This window comes from Emydura macquarii, unplaced genomic scaffold, assembly GCF_026122565.2.
Source record: "Emydura macquarii macquarii isolate MOO-44397 ecotype Brisbane River unplaced genomic scaffold, CSIRO-AGI_Emac_v2 contig_1253, whole genome shotgun sequence".
Lineage (NCBI taxonomy): Eukaryota > Metazoa > Chordata > Testudines > Chelidae > Emydura > Emydura macquarii.
The window spans coordinates 93,287,488-93,301,757 of record NW_027131390.1 but is presented as its reverse complement, the minus strand read 5'-3'; the positions used below and the strand labels follow the sequence as shown (position 1 = coordinate 93,301,757).

At 41.7% G+C, this 14,270-nt stretch overlaps 2 long non-coding RNA genes across 2 annotated transcripts in view; both read right to left on the bottom strand.

The window, feature by feature from the left end:
* LOC137154217 (uncharacterized) overlaps positions 1 to 1,287 on the bottom strand; it is a 161,177-nt gene extending 159,890 nt beyond the window's left edge. The window contains exon 1 of the long non-coding RNA XR_010920160.1: positions 1,170 to 1,287. This is a non-coding gene — a long non-coding RNA (uncharacterized lncRNA). The remainder of the gene's footprint in view (positions 1 to 1,169) is intronic.
* Positions 1,288 to 9,891: 8,604 nt separating this feature from the next.
* On the bottom strand, positions 9,892 to 12,068 carry LOC137154216 (uncharacterized). The gene is made up of 3 exons (XR_010920159.1): positions 11,948 to 12,068; positions 10,610 to 10,689; positions 9,892 to 10,174 (listed from the first exon to the last, which is right to left on the bottom strand). It is a non-coding gene; the product is annotated as an uncharacterized lncRNA (long non-coding RNA).
* Between the last annotated feature and the right edge of the window lie 2,202 nt (positions 12,069 to 14,270).

Below are 14,270 nucleotides of genomic sequence, written 5' to 3'. Positions count from 1 at the left end.
AAAGCAGATGTCTACAACAGCCAGAGCCAAAGCCACAAATCAAAAAGTATTTTAAACAGACACTTTGATTAACTGAACTAAAGCTTTCTCTTGTGCCAATTGATCTCAGTGTCTTTTCTGCTAGGTATCATTGCTGATCTATGCCTTGCATCTCAAAACACACTTATATTCAGTAGTGTCCTTAAAATCATCATTAGAGAGACATGACTCAAAGAACCTTGGAGCCTCAAGCTACTTTATGTATCAAGACTATTGCTTCCTTTGCATCTCTTTATTTTCAACCTGCTAATATCTTAGACCTTGGTATACTAATAGATGTTTTTGATTACAAGTCTACTCTCTCACTATACAGTTTGAAAGCATCTTTTAAAAAAAAGTTTCATTCATGGCTGTCAGTGACTTTTAGATAACACTATTTTCAGGACTGCTTTGGGGATCAAATGACAATTCTGTTCTTTACACAACAGCATAAGCATCTTAATTTTGAGGGGGAGAAAAAACAGGAGTGATTAAGGAAGTTTATCCAAACACCACCTGCTCTAAAAGGACATTTAAAGAAAATCTGTTGAGCCTGATAACTAGTTTCCTTGTCCGTGTTAAGACCAGTTTAGAGTATTGAAACTGAAAGAACATAATACATTAGCTCTTGATCATGCAAATACTTAAGCACATGCTTACCATCTATGCACTAAAAATGTTTATATGCATAAGTTAAACATATGCTTAAGTATTTGTATGATCAAGGCCTAGGTCTTTGCTTAAGGCTCTGACAGAGAATTGGACTTGCAACTGTTGCTCAGCCACAATTGGAGAAGCAAAGTATAGCAGCATGTGCTCTACAAGCATGTGCTCTCACCTCTCACAAGTGCCCCTTCTGGTCAGGTGTGTCTCCTCCAGTGTTTAAACAGTCCCAGCCCTGATATCAGGCAGTACCCATAGGGCTTCCTCCCTGTGGCTGCAGCTCAGTCACTGAGTAGTTCAGAGCCCATTCTGTCCAATTAGAGGCCACTTCCCCAGGGGCCTATGGAGGGGGGCCCAGGCCCGTCCACTACTCCAGGTCCCAGTCCAAGGACCCTAAAAATAGCAGCCACATGCCACCATGTCCCTGTCAAAACTGCTTTCAGTTCCATGGGCCACTTCTCCAGCCTTCACCAATGTTTCACCCTTACCTCCAGGCTCTTCTGTGTTCAGGTTTAGCAGCACTTTCTCACTCCTCTAGTCACCTCCACCATTGAGCTGTCATGGTGCTGCACATCCAGCCAGGGGCATCAACAGAACTCCTCTGGCTCCTGCAAGGAACTGACTGTTTCATTACCTCAGCAGCTCTTTTTATATGGCCCTCCTGGGCCCTGATTGGCTGTTCCCTGCAGCCTCACTGATTGGCCCTTTCCCCTGCAGCCACTGTAGGATACTTGGAGGATTCCTCTACTGCTCCTTTCCTGGGATGGGTGTGGCAGAACCCTGAGCTCCAGCAGGGGGCCTTTGAGCCTAATCCCCCCCATCACACATAGGTTTTGCTATGAAGTGTAAAATGAAATTCCTGCAGTTTCTTGTCTTCAGCATCTTGCTGTATGCATGAAAGATATGGATGCTAAGGAAACAGCACAGTAAGAGGTTTTCTGCTGTTGCATTGAAATACTATAGGTGATATGTCGCACATGACTAATGAAGAGGTAGTCACCTGAATTTACAACATATCCATAGCATGATACCTCATAGCTTATGTTCTTATATAATAGAAACCGTGATTTGAGAGACATACGGGTCAGATGAGCAGAGGAAGATTGCTGAAGCAAGTTTTGCAGGGATTGATGCCAGGTGCAGGGTTCAACAAAGTGGCTCACTAGATCGAATGTGATATGCTGTGCTTCTCAAGGCCATGTGAAGGCTGGCCAATGTCTCCCAAGTGTTGTGTTTTCTGTTCTTTGTGATGAACTTTATGGTGCTTTACACTATGAGACTAATAATAAGTCTGTGCAGGCCTGGGGCCTCACTTCTGCAACTGGATCTGTGTACATGGAACTTTGTTTCTGCATGGAGCCCTTAGCTGGAGCTCCCTGTGAAAAGCAGGCATTCACCTGTGTGAATCCAATTGCAGGATCAGGGCTGTAATTTCCTCTTTGCTATTTTTGCTGGCTGTTTGTTTTCTTTGTATACTTCATTGGGTTTATACAAAAAAAATAGACTAGTCAGCTTGACATTCTAGCTAACCCCAGGCATCAACATCTGAGCTGCAAGTACTACAGGGAAAGATTTAAATTTAAACAAAAACTGTTTTTCTTGAAATTAAATACTAATGGTATTTATTATTTATAGTAATATATTATACAACCTAATATTAAGTCTAAACTACTTCTCAGGGTCATTTTGAGACAGAGAAAATCAATTCTTTGCCAAATACATGTTTACCAAACAACTGTATCTGAGTCCATTATTCAATGGTATCTGAGTCCATAACAAAAGATTATCACAAGCAGTAAGAAACTACTGTAAACCATATGGAGCCCACCATTTGCTCTGCAAATTAACCTATATTTTAATTTTTTAAATTCATTTTATAAAATTTCATTTAAAAATCACTCCCAGTAGGCACTTGTGGAGTGTGAGATAAATATCGAACTGATTATATAGCTGAAATGAGATTCCTGGGTCAGGCAATGTAATCATAGAAGCAGCAAAGAGAAGGCTTCTCCCTGGAGACAGCAAAATGTGATGGCACCTGCTATCACTGGCAGAGTGAAAGGCCTGACAGTCTTTTTAATATAAATGCCGAGTTTCAGGTTTTTACAACCGATCATAAAAACTCACTCTGGGCTGAAGGTCTCTGACAAGGAGCATTTTTAAAAAACAAATGTTCTCAAAAATATGTATGGCCATTTTTAGTCACAGTGTAAGCAGAAAAAAAGGGGAGGGGGAGAATCTGCAATGGATAACTTTTGGAGGCATAAACAACTCACCTAAACATGAGGCTCTTTTTTAAATTAAACCCCCCAAACATACTGTATGCCTTAAGTGATGTAAATATGCAGCTTTGTTTAGCGGGGACATTAACTATTTATGTACAGTTATAAGTGCTGCATCTATCAAAGTGAATTGGTAAACCACATTCCCACCAATATGAAATGGGTTAATTAGTGTTAAAAGTGGAAGGGGAATGTGCCATTTTTTCCCCACAGGTCTCAGTGATGTAGCATTGCATCTTGTGGTAAACAGAGGCACAGCAAATGGAAGAGAATGGGGACTGTTTTATCTAAATTTTTAATCTGGGCCCATTACGATATTTGGGATCAGGAAGGAATTTTCCCCCAAGTCAGACTGGCAGAAACCCTGGGTTTGCCTTTCTCTGCAGCATGGGGCAGGTTTGAACTAGTGTAAATGGCGAATTCTCTGTAACTTGAAGTCTTTAAACAAAGATTTGAGGACTTCAGTAACAGGGGCCTATTTCAGGAGTAGGTGGGTGAGGGTCTGTGGCCTGCAATGTGCAGATCAGACTAGATGATCATGATGGTCACTTCTGAACTTAAAGTCCGTGACTCTATGAGATTAAGAAATTTCAGGAGAATTTATACAAATTCTGTTATGGATCCACAGTTCTGGTGCTCTGGAACAGATTTGAAACAGTCCCTGAGAGAATCCCTTTGGGTCTCACTCTTTCATTAGAATAAGCCACTTGGTTTCACTGCCTCCTTGGACCAAACTTCGGAGCCTTCAGCACCTCTGCTTCCCACCATGAGCTCCCTTCAGCAAATCCACCTGAGAGAGACTTGTACAGTCAAAGGGAGCAATGCGCCCTGACCTTCAGCATCTGCAGTGACTCTCAGCCAGTGTTGTAAAAACAGTAGGGTCTATTCAATATCTGGAACACAGCATAGAAAATCCTTGGCATAGAGAAAAGAAAGTTACAGCATGGCCCATTCTGGTTACCCAGAGCCCCAGCCAAGTGGTGTCTACCCTTTGGTCTCTCTCTGTCCCTCTGTATCCTCTTTATTACAATTCCTGGGCCAGTCCCACTGGCCCTCCTCAGTCCTTTGCTGTCCAGCTGGTCAAACACAGCTGGCTTCCTGCCAGCGGAAGGGTCATCCTGATCATTGCTTTGTAGTAAATGTCACAGTGTTTGACTTTGCCATTTTCTTCAAGGATCTGGGCCCTAAACCCAAGACAGCTAGGTATCAGTCACACTTGCCTCTCTAGGCCTCCGCAAAGCCCTCTTTCCCACACCTAGTTAAAAATGCAGCATATAAGGGAAACTCAGGTACACATATACAGTATTCATACAAAATATTACAAAAAATTCCCACTCCATTACATTCTGTTCTATATCATTTATCTGTCTTCACACATGAAGATGGACACCATGGGGTGTGTGTGCATCTGTGTAGTCTGTCTTCTAATCTTGTCCTAGAGAAGAAGGGGAAGCATAAGGGGATTTCTCTCTTCCTTTTCCATCCTGGAAAGAAGGCAGAACCAGCAGAGGGACAGATTGTCCTTTAAAGAAAGAAGGAGATGCATGACTCCTCACTGCAACCTCACTTCTTCCCCCAGCAGCTGCTGCTCCACCTACTATCTGGAAAGGCTTGGGGCCTCAGAAACTCCTTAGTGAGGCATTGGATCCTCCTGCTGCTCCCACTTCAGGTTCCCTTGCCTATTGGGTGTTCACCTCACCAGCCAAGGATGAGAGGGAGTTCTGTGATAGCAGGGCTCCCTCATAATGGGGTTAGGAAGCAGGGGGTGCTTCATTAGTACTAAGTAATAAGACATGCTGAGTTGCAGGAAAGAGATCTCTATTAAGTAAGTTGAGTGGTTGGTGTTATGTGCTGAGGCTTTACAGTTAGAGATTGAGAGCAGCAGCAGCCTGGGTCCCTTTTACAGTCCTGTGTATCTGATGTCACACCAAACTAAATCTCTTCTGAAAATTCTGACCCTCTTTCTCCAGGCCTACTCACTGCACTACAGGTAGAGCCACACTCTTTAATTTACATTCTCCCCTGCGGCTAGTTACCTCAGTATTCAGAACTCAGTAAGTAATCAAACAACAACTGAGACATGAATCATGCTTTAGAAAGTTCACCTTACCAAATATAACAGATACAGTCATACTCTAGAGGCCCTCCAAATAGCGTGCAATCTTGCATACAGCACCGCATATGATGGAATATCTGTGAGTTATGAAGGATTTTCATACTTTAAATCTGAATATCTTTGAATTATTTCGATTTATTCCAGCCCTTAATGATGTTTCTGAACACAGTTTCCGATTAGAATGATTCTTTTAAACTGTAAACATGATGAAGACTAGCACTTATTCTTCTTTGTGAGACTGTCGTCTTGTTGAGAAGGCTCAACCACAGCATTAAGCTATCTTGTACATTCTCAAAGCAATGTGCAGCGATTTAGCTGTATGATTCCCATTAACATCACTAGCAGCAGAGTGACTAAATCACAGTATACCACTTTGATAATGTAGGGGGAAGAGACTTGGGTGGCCTGTAAGACCATTTTGAACTGAAATATACTTTAATACATATAGGTTAATCTTACAAAGCAGAATTATTGAAACTCATACTTTGATTGTAGCTGGATAGGTCTAGAGTATGTTGGTTCAAACTATTAATCTTTGCTTAAATCATATGAAAATTCATTGTGCAATACACTCTTGTTCAAAAGGGCTACAATATATGTCTTCAATGCATATCTCAAATCATACCTTGAATTGCTTCTCTAGTTTATCTGATGTTATAAATAGCTGAGTGTAGAATAAGAATTAACTCATCAGAATTCAGTACCATTTTCATGGACAAAGATATGTATCTGGCCCCCATCAGGTTATGCTACTGAACTATAATTTATAAGTAATTTATTTGAACAGAATAATGTGCAACAATTGTTGTTCTATAGTCAACCTCGGTTTTTTGAAATGTGACCCTTGTAGAACCAGAAGGCCTGATTTTCTCTCATTTACACTGAAGTAAATCAGGTCTAACTCCCTTGAAATCAGTGGAATAACGCAGATGTAAAACTGGCAGGAGAGCAGTTCAGACGCTAAACTCCCAGTATTTAGTGAAAAGCATTGCCAGAATATCATGCCAGAAATCAGTCAACAACGGAAATTATTTATCTTTGAATTTTAAGAACACAGGGCTTTTTATGGATTGAAATATGGAAATTTTAGTAATTATAGCAGTAAAAAAAAAATTTGCACATGAGAATATACATCCAGTGCAACTAGTACAGTCATGTCTTTTGTCCGAAAAAACCAATAGTGTCAATAGATTACTTCAGATAAACGTTCATTAATTTCCCGTTTGATAAAAATGTTTTTTTACCTTCTCAACATAGTATGAATGAAAGCTTAATGTTTAACTTTCCGCACCAATTAGCATTTGTTATATAAATTTGGTATAGCAGTTGAAGATAAAATACCTAAAATCTCAAATATAGCATGCATCCAATTACAGTATTACAAAATGATTCATGCGCAGACAGAAGCTATCTGTCATTACACTTTATATCCGAGAGCAGAGTCTGAATCAAGAGGCCAGTGTCTGCTTTAATCCACTTCTCCTGACCACTAGTTTTAAACTTTCTATCTAGATGGCATACACAGTACTGAATGATGCATTCTACTCATATTACATTATTCCTCTGTGCTACTTGAGTTAATGCTGCTGCTCTAGGAATCTGGATGTTCACATTTTGATCTATCAAGCCCCAGAGTGAAAGGAAACTATCAGAGTTATGAATCACAGTATGTCATGAGATTTAAAATGCGTGTCAACAATGAGGACAAAAACTACAAGAAAACATCAGCTGTGGGATACCTCTATTAATGAGAAACATAGAACTTACAACAACACTGAGCTGTAAGAAAGATATTAAATCTGGGTTAGTGGCAGTAACAGTCTATGGTAGACATCAAACACTGGGGAGAGATCTCCATTGTTTATTACTTCATAGCAGCATTCTCGGAATTTCCACATGCAATTTCAGTTTCATTGACTCCTTGAAATCTTAGCCCTATTTACAAATTAATTTCACAGTTAGTGTATATACTTAAAATAGATATTTAGAATCTAGAAGACATTACTTTAGGATGAGAACCTCTCCATGGATGTGAGTTTATTTTGAGGGCTTATGTGGAGCTAAATTAGTGCATAGGACTTGTGTATTGTGCTGGGCTTCAACAAAGAGTGAATTGCAATCTTAAAACTTTGGCTCAAAATAAATTACTTAATTATAAGTAAAACTTTCAAAAGTGCTTAGGTAACATAGGATCTTAGGTCCTATTGACTTTAAATGGGACTTAGGCTCCTAAATCAGTTCAGTGTTTTTGAAAATTTTACCATATTTATCTTTAAAGTAGTAATTTTAGTCTGTGACAACCTATTCTTCTGTCAGGCACCTAAGTCAAAACACTTAGGCACTCTAAACAAAACTGGGCATTGTTTTAACATAGAACACTTCCTCATGACTTTATATACAAAACATAACTGCATTAGTGAACACCATACAATCATTTTATATCTGTAGACTTGTATTCGGCACCTTTACTGGTGTCCTTCTAGACAGTGATAAAAGACATTATAGATTTTTCGTATATAGTACAAAATATTGAATACCATTATTAGAGTTGAAAATGAGTAAGGATTCAGATAGCCTCTAAACTTCCAAAAATTTGTTTGTCAGGGAAAACTGAGCAATATTATGTCTGCCCAATAGAGCTCTGAAAGTATTCTACTAAACATCATAGATATCCCTATAGCACCTTTTATTGTACCCAGGTTATACAGATTTGTTCCTGTTCATTCATAAACTTGCCTTACATGTCTGTAAGCTGACTAGAATACTATTTAGTTGCTCTTTTTCCCTGAGCTCAGAATACTTGCAACCCAAGCCACAGCTACTGCAAAGATTTCACACAGAAAGTACGGATCGGATTGAGCTGAAGGTAAAGGTGCTGAATTCAACAGAACCATTAAAGGGCACAACTTCAAAAAATACGATTTTTTTAACGTAAAATATGCAGAATTGGACCCAAACAGATAACTGCATGTGTGAGTACCTCACGCAAAAGGGATGATTGCATGTATGAATGCACATTTGCACAAACTAATGCACATACTAGTTATTTGCTGGTGTATTTGGCAGGCACTATTTAGATATCTGTTAAAGGGAAATACTTTTGCTTTAAGTATTTATTTGGTTTATTAAAAATCCTGGGTATAGTGTTTTACACTTGTAGTGTACTGTACAAAGTAAAACTTTTCTAATCCAAAGAATTTACAATTTGAGCTCAGTCCTGTGAGATGCTGAGATCCATGGAACATAAAGACACTGCACTTCTCAGAATTGGGTCCAAAGTTAACCAAGACATAGTATAGCAGTTCAAGATAAGGTGAATGAGGGCCTTATTGATGAGAAGGTAGAAAGGATTCCTGAAAGAAGTGCTGTGAGGGGTGTTGAGAGGGTTAAGGGAGCCTGAAAGTGCTAATCACCTCACTGATTGCAGCCGGGGAGCAGAAGGGTAGCCAGAACTGATTTTTGGCAGGGCCTGTGGTTGACACGGGTGGGCACAAGCCTTGTGTCACAAGCAAAACAGAGGCTGATAAAAATGTGGGATGAATTGCTTAAAATCTGATTGGGTGGACCTGCTTTCAAAGTGGGTGGCCTGTGGCTATGCCACTGCTGGGGTGGGTGTAGTCCAGTGGAAGAGAATGGATTTAACAGGACTTATAATGAACCTATACAGAATGGACTTAACAGGAAATGTGGCAGAGTGATAACATTGCAATCCAGGAGTTCCTTTGTCCATCCATGTGAATTTATTCTGATTTGGCTGAGTTAAAACTTTAAGATGCCAAATATTGCCATTTGTAGTCTACATTATGCTGCTACAAACTGTGAATATTCCAACTGCACAGAGCATGCTCTATGGAGGAAGTCGCCCCGTGGAACCTATCATGTGAAGCAGCCTCCCTTACATCTTCCTAAATAACCACAGGGAACCATAGCCCCAAACAGGGGATGGGTGAGATGGGAAATGAGAGCCACGAGACAACCCACAAATCTCGTTTTCTGGCAATGCTCCCCAACCTCTACTTCTTCTTTCTGGGGATGCAAATATCCTTCAAAACATGTTGCCCTACTGCTTATTTCTGTTTAATGCTTCCTCAACCAAACCATTTTCTGTTTTCCCACCCTCGCTTAGAGCCTGTAGCGGGAAGAGGATGCAACATATTGCAGGACTGTCCTGCAACAGAGTCTCCCCCACTGCCCAATTGCTGATAGCACTAGGAGGTTAAAGGGGTGGGGAGAGCAGAGAAAGCATGGGGAGAAGGAAGAGAGAGCACAGCTGTATGGATTGGGGAGTGGAGAGCTAAGATGTGAGTTGATTCTGCGGGGGTACTTGCATGTGTTGCATATCTGCTTGATGGGGAATGTGAGGGAGAGGGAAAAGGAAGGTATGTGAGATTTCAAGGGGTGGTGACAAGAGAGGTTGTGCAATTTTGGGATTGGAGACAGCACAGCATATCTCCATTAGAGCATTTTTTGGGGAGCAAAAGACAGCTTGTATTTTTTTTAATTTTGGGGGCAGAGGGGAGGGGAGATTGCTGAAGAATGCATGTTGTTTGTTGTGGCAGCCAAAGACCCCAATGAGGAAAATGGCTCCATTGTGCTAGGCACTGTACATACATGTACAGTAAGAATAAATGACTCCTGCGTCAAAGAATTTACTGTATAATTTAAGACACAACCAGTGAGTAACAAACACAAAAAGTGAAGGAGGGGAGAGGTTTATACAAAAGCTGCTCTGTAATCCTTTGTTTCAAAGTGTCAGGCATCACCCTTTAGTGGCTGGGCCATAGAGGATAACTGCCTATTCTTTTTGCTAGTGAATGTAGTTATATATTAGCTCTATATCTCTGTATATTGCTGAAGTTTCAGCATTTGAAGGCAACTTATGTGTAAACTAACAACTCATGCATTATAACAGAAAGTTTTTCTCTTTCATTTTAGGAAGAAAACGTAGAAAATCACACACAAACTACTTAAAAGAAAAATGTTCAGATTGTACAGTCAAACATGGAAAGTTGGGAAATGCCTTGACCAGTGGTTCCCAAGTAGCTGCAATTGAAGTTAATGGGAACTGTGACTCTTCTGGCAGCAAAGCAGTGGTCTGAAAAAATGGATGTGAAATTGAGATTCAGGCAGTCCTGAGTTCTGTTTCTGTCAGTGACTAATTAGGTGGCCTCAGGCAAATCACTTCATGCTTCTCTCTCCCCATTTCCCCACCTATAAAATGGTGGTACTAATATAGTACGTAACCAACTACTACGCAGTGGTGTTGGGAGGATTAATTATTTAACATCTGTACAGTGACGAATACATGATATGCTAAATATTCTGAAAAATAACATGCGTATCTGAGGTTGGGCACCTAAATTTAGCAAATACTTTCACAAGTTTAAGTTTCACAACATTAAGATAGATGGGGATAAAGTATTTGTGAAGCACTTAGATACTATGATGACAAGTGCCACAGAAAAACCCCTGAGGAAATGAATAATTGTGTGTAGATGGTGTGCAATAAATAAGGCATAGGACCACTCACCAAATGATGAGGGTAAAAACAAATTGAACATATGTCTCATGCCTTGGGCACTGTGTCCTCTCTACAATGAGGCAGAGGTCCTGTGAAAACAGTATGCGATCATATACTTAAGACTGCATCATAATATGGCCACACAAGCAAGGTGAATAAAGGTTAGATTGCCTAACTGGAGTGCTTGACTTAGCAACCTTCTTAACATTTCTTTATATGTTATTTATATAAAATTACATATAAATTGTCAACTCTACTTTTTCCTCAAACATCATTTACAATAAATAATTTTCCTTGTTTCGTATGAGTTTCTTTATAAATAAACATACTAAATTTCACAGAGCTGGAAAAAATCATTAGGCTACCCTAGCATATAAATTCCTTGTACTCCTACTGCAAAGTCGCAACATACTGAAGTATTGCAAATGGAATTTCTTAGACTTTTGAAAGTGCGCATAAGACAGAGAAACTTGGTTGAGATTTTTCTTTTTTGCACAGATCAGATTCTGCATTCAATCACAGCAAAGGCAAACTCAGGCATAGCTCTATCTGTGCATACCATATTTTTCATTTTCTTTCTTGAAAGCATACAGGGTTCAACAAAATGAGATGTTCAGTACTTATCACAGTGCTTCTGTGAAGTACCTTCTTTTGAAGAACAAAGGGAAAGGCTACAGCTTCACTGTGGCATTTTGAGTGACTAATTGAATTTCTAGAATAACTTCCACTGCTCAGGTACTTCTTGAAAATACTAAAAAATAATGTGCTTGAGAAACAAGAGATGAAATTAATACTTTAAAACTTGGCTGAGACTTTTTTAAATTATGGTTTTGTGACATCTCGTGGGGTGCAACCTGGACTGTGGAACCACTGTGCCCCCTTTAAGTCTCCAGCCTAGGCTGTCTCCTACACTGCTATGATAGTGAACACCAACCCCCTCCAGGCTATGTTCACTTAGTCATCAGGGTGCAGAGGCACACCCAGCAAAGTTACATGAAGACTCTCACAGCCATTCATGAACTGTAGATAGGGAGACACCAGCAAATTCCCTACAGCTCCAACCTTGCACCCCAGAAATGTGCACTTGCACTGCTCAAGACCCCCTTGGTCAGAGCAAGATCATTCATTAGTTCATCATGCCATCACAGGGTACAAATATGCACCTTGTTAACCTGAGCAGATTCCCGAAAACACTTCAGACACAATTGGTGTAGATTTAATATAAAACAGATTTATCAACTATACCAAGATAGATTTTAAGCGATTAAGTGGTAATCACACAGAAGATCAGATTTGGTTACAAAAGGAAACAAAATATAAAATGGCAAGCTAATTCCTAAACTGTACCATGCTAATAATTCTAGAAGCAAATAACTTTTCTCATCCCTCTGAATGATGCAGGCAGTTCACAATTCTTAGTACACAGGCTGGCTTCCCCCTTGCCTAAGACCACTCTCTCCAGTTCAAAGTCTTGCAAGCAATCTCGTTTCAGTAGAGAGGGACAGAGGAGAGGCCAAGTAGTGATGTCACTGTCCCTCATTTATACTTTTCTCCAGGTGCTGGAAAAATCCATGCTGTGTCATGGGGTTAGGCAGCTGCTGACCATCCTTCATTATGAATTGTAAATTTCTTGTTTACAACTCCCCTGCTGGTGAATGGCCAGTGATGGTCGCTTAACACCTGGCTGGGTATCGGTCACTCCTATGTTGGCATTGAAGAGCTAATCTGGGGTGTTTCCTAGATGCACATTTCTGTAATAAACATGTAGCAAAATCTCATACTTTATGTGCAATGATGATACATACATTTCAACAGCATAATGAGGGTCATCAGATCAAGAGTTTTCAAAGGCCTACTTTGTACAAAATATATCAAGATGGGGTACAGTATGTCACAGGTTTATAAAATCTAACAGCAGAATTTGAAATATGTTCTTGTAGCCACAACTCTTTCTGCTGGTAATATTACCTTTTTCGATAATGCCTTTTACTAAATTGGCTCCCAAAGAGCTTTACTATATAGAATTAATACATATAGATTCACCTCTGAAATGCAGATAGCTTTGGGGTAAAGAATGTCAGCCCCCTACACCTAGGGTGACCACCTTTTCAAAAGGCAAAAGTAGGACACACGCAGGAGCCTTGGCCTCCTTCATGGCCCTGCCCTCACGCTGCCTCTCTCCCTGAGGCCCCGCCCCTGCTTGCTCCACCTCTTTCCCTGAGGCCCCACCCTGGTCAGGCCAGAAGCTGGAACTAAGCCATGGTGAGAGCTACCCAGGGTGTCCGGGCTGCTGTGGGGAGTCCTAGTCCTCCACCTGCCCTGGGCAGGGGCCTGGGCTGCTCAAGAGCAGTCCCTGACCTGTGTCCCCGCCCCCTTGGGTGAGCCACCCAGGGCAGGTGCAGGGTCTGGGGCTCCCCACAGCAGCCCGGGTTCTCTGAACAGTTCTTACTACTGTCTGGCTCAGGCCTTGCCAGGGACGGAGGCTTGGGGAGGTCAGCAGGAGTAGGTAAAGGGACCTCATAGCGAGGGGTGACTAAGGCCCACCTCTGCCCTCCCCCCTACCAGGAAGAGGCTGGTGCCATTCCTGAGCCTCAGGCAGGCACAGAGTGGTGCCACAGGGAATCGGGGACAAAGCTGTCCCAGTCATTCAGCCCAGAACCAGGACTTGAACTCTGTATTTTGGGACCGTCCTGCCCAATTCGGGACAGGTGGTCACCCGACCTATATCCTAATCCGGCAAACCACATATTAGCATCAAGAACTCTGTTCCTTATCTACTTGAGAGCATTGGTTAACAATACAATTATATTTGATAATCAAATGTAAACCTCATTGAAACAGAACAGTTGATTTAAAACATCTTCTAGCTGAGGCAGAAGCCTAAACTACAGATTTAATATTTCAAGCACTGTGATGGCCTGCAGTATGGTCTAGGGCATAGGTGTTCAAACTTGGGGGGGGCAGAGTCCCTCTGAGGAGAGGGGACACAAGGTGGTTAGCAGGGGCATGAGAGGACATGATGAAGTAGAACAGTCCTGTATCCTTGCTATTTTCCAAGGAGCAGAAGGCAGCAGTGCTCCATGTGCAAGAGCAGCAGTGGCAGGTGGTGCACCAGGATGAGGGGTTGGAGAGCCAGCCGGCCCCCCCAGTGCCTGTTACTGGTGTGGTGTGGAGGAGTTGAAAGGTAAGCCTTGCCCTACACACTCTGCCCCAGGTACTTGGCCCAACAGGAAGAAGGCCTGGGCAGCAGCAATGTAGAGAAAGCAATTGGACTCAGTGAGTGAAGTCAGCAGGTGCAGCCTGGTAGGGACCATGGCCTGGACAGGATGAGAGACGAGCTGGCTGGGGCTGCAACAGGGGGCAGCAGCCTGGGATAATGAGAGCAAAGAGGCGGGGGGTCAAAGCAGTAGGTTTGGGGGCAGGGCTGGGGAGGGGAAGGGCAAAAGAAGGGGTGTGTGCATGGGACATAAATCTTCAAAGGGGGGGCTGCAGCAAAAAAAGTCTGGGAACCTCTGGTCTAGGGCACTAGGACTGGCAGGCAGGAGACCTGGCTTCTGCTCATGGCTCTGCCACTGACCTGCTGTATGACTCTGGACAAATCACTTCATCTGTCTCTCTGTTTCCCCCTCCCATCCTTTGTCTGTTTCATGTAATTAGATGGTAAGCTCTC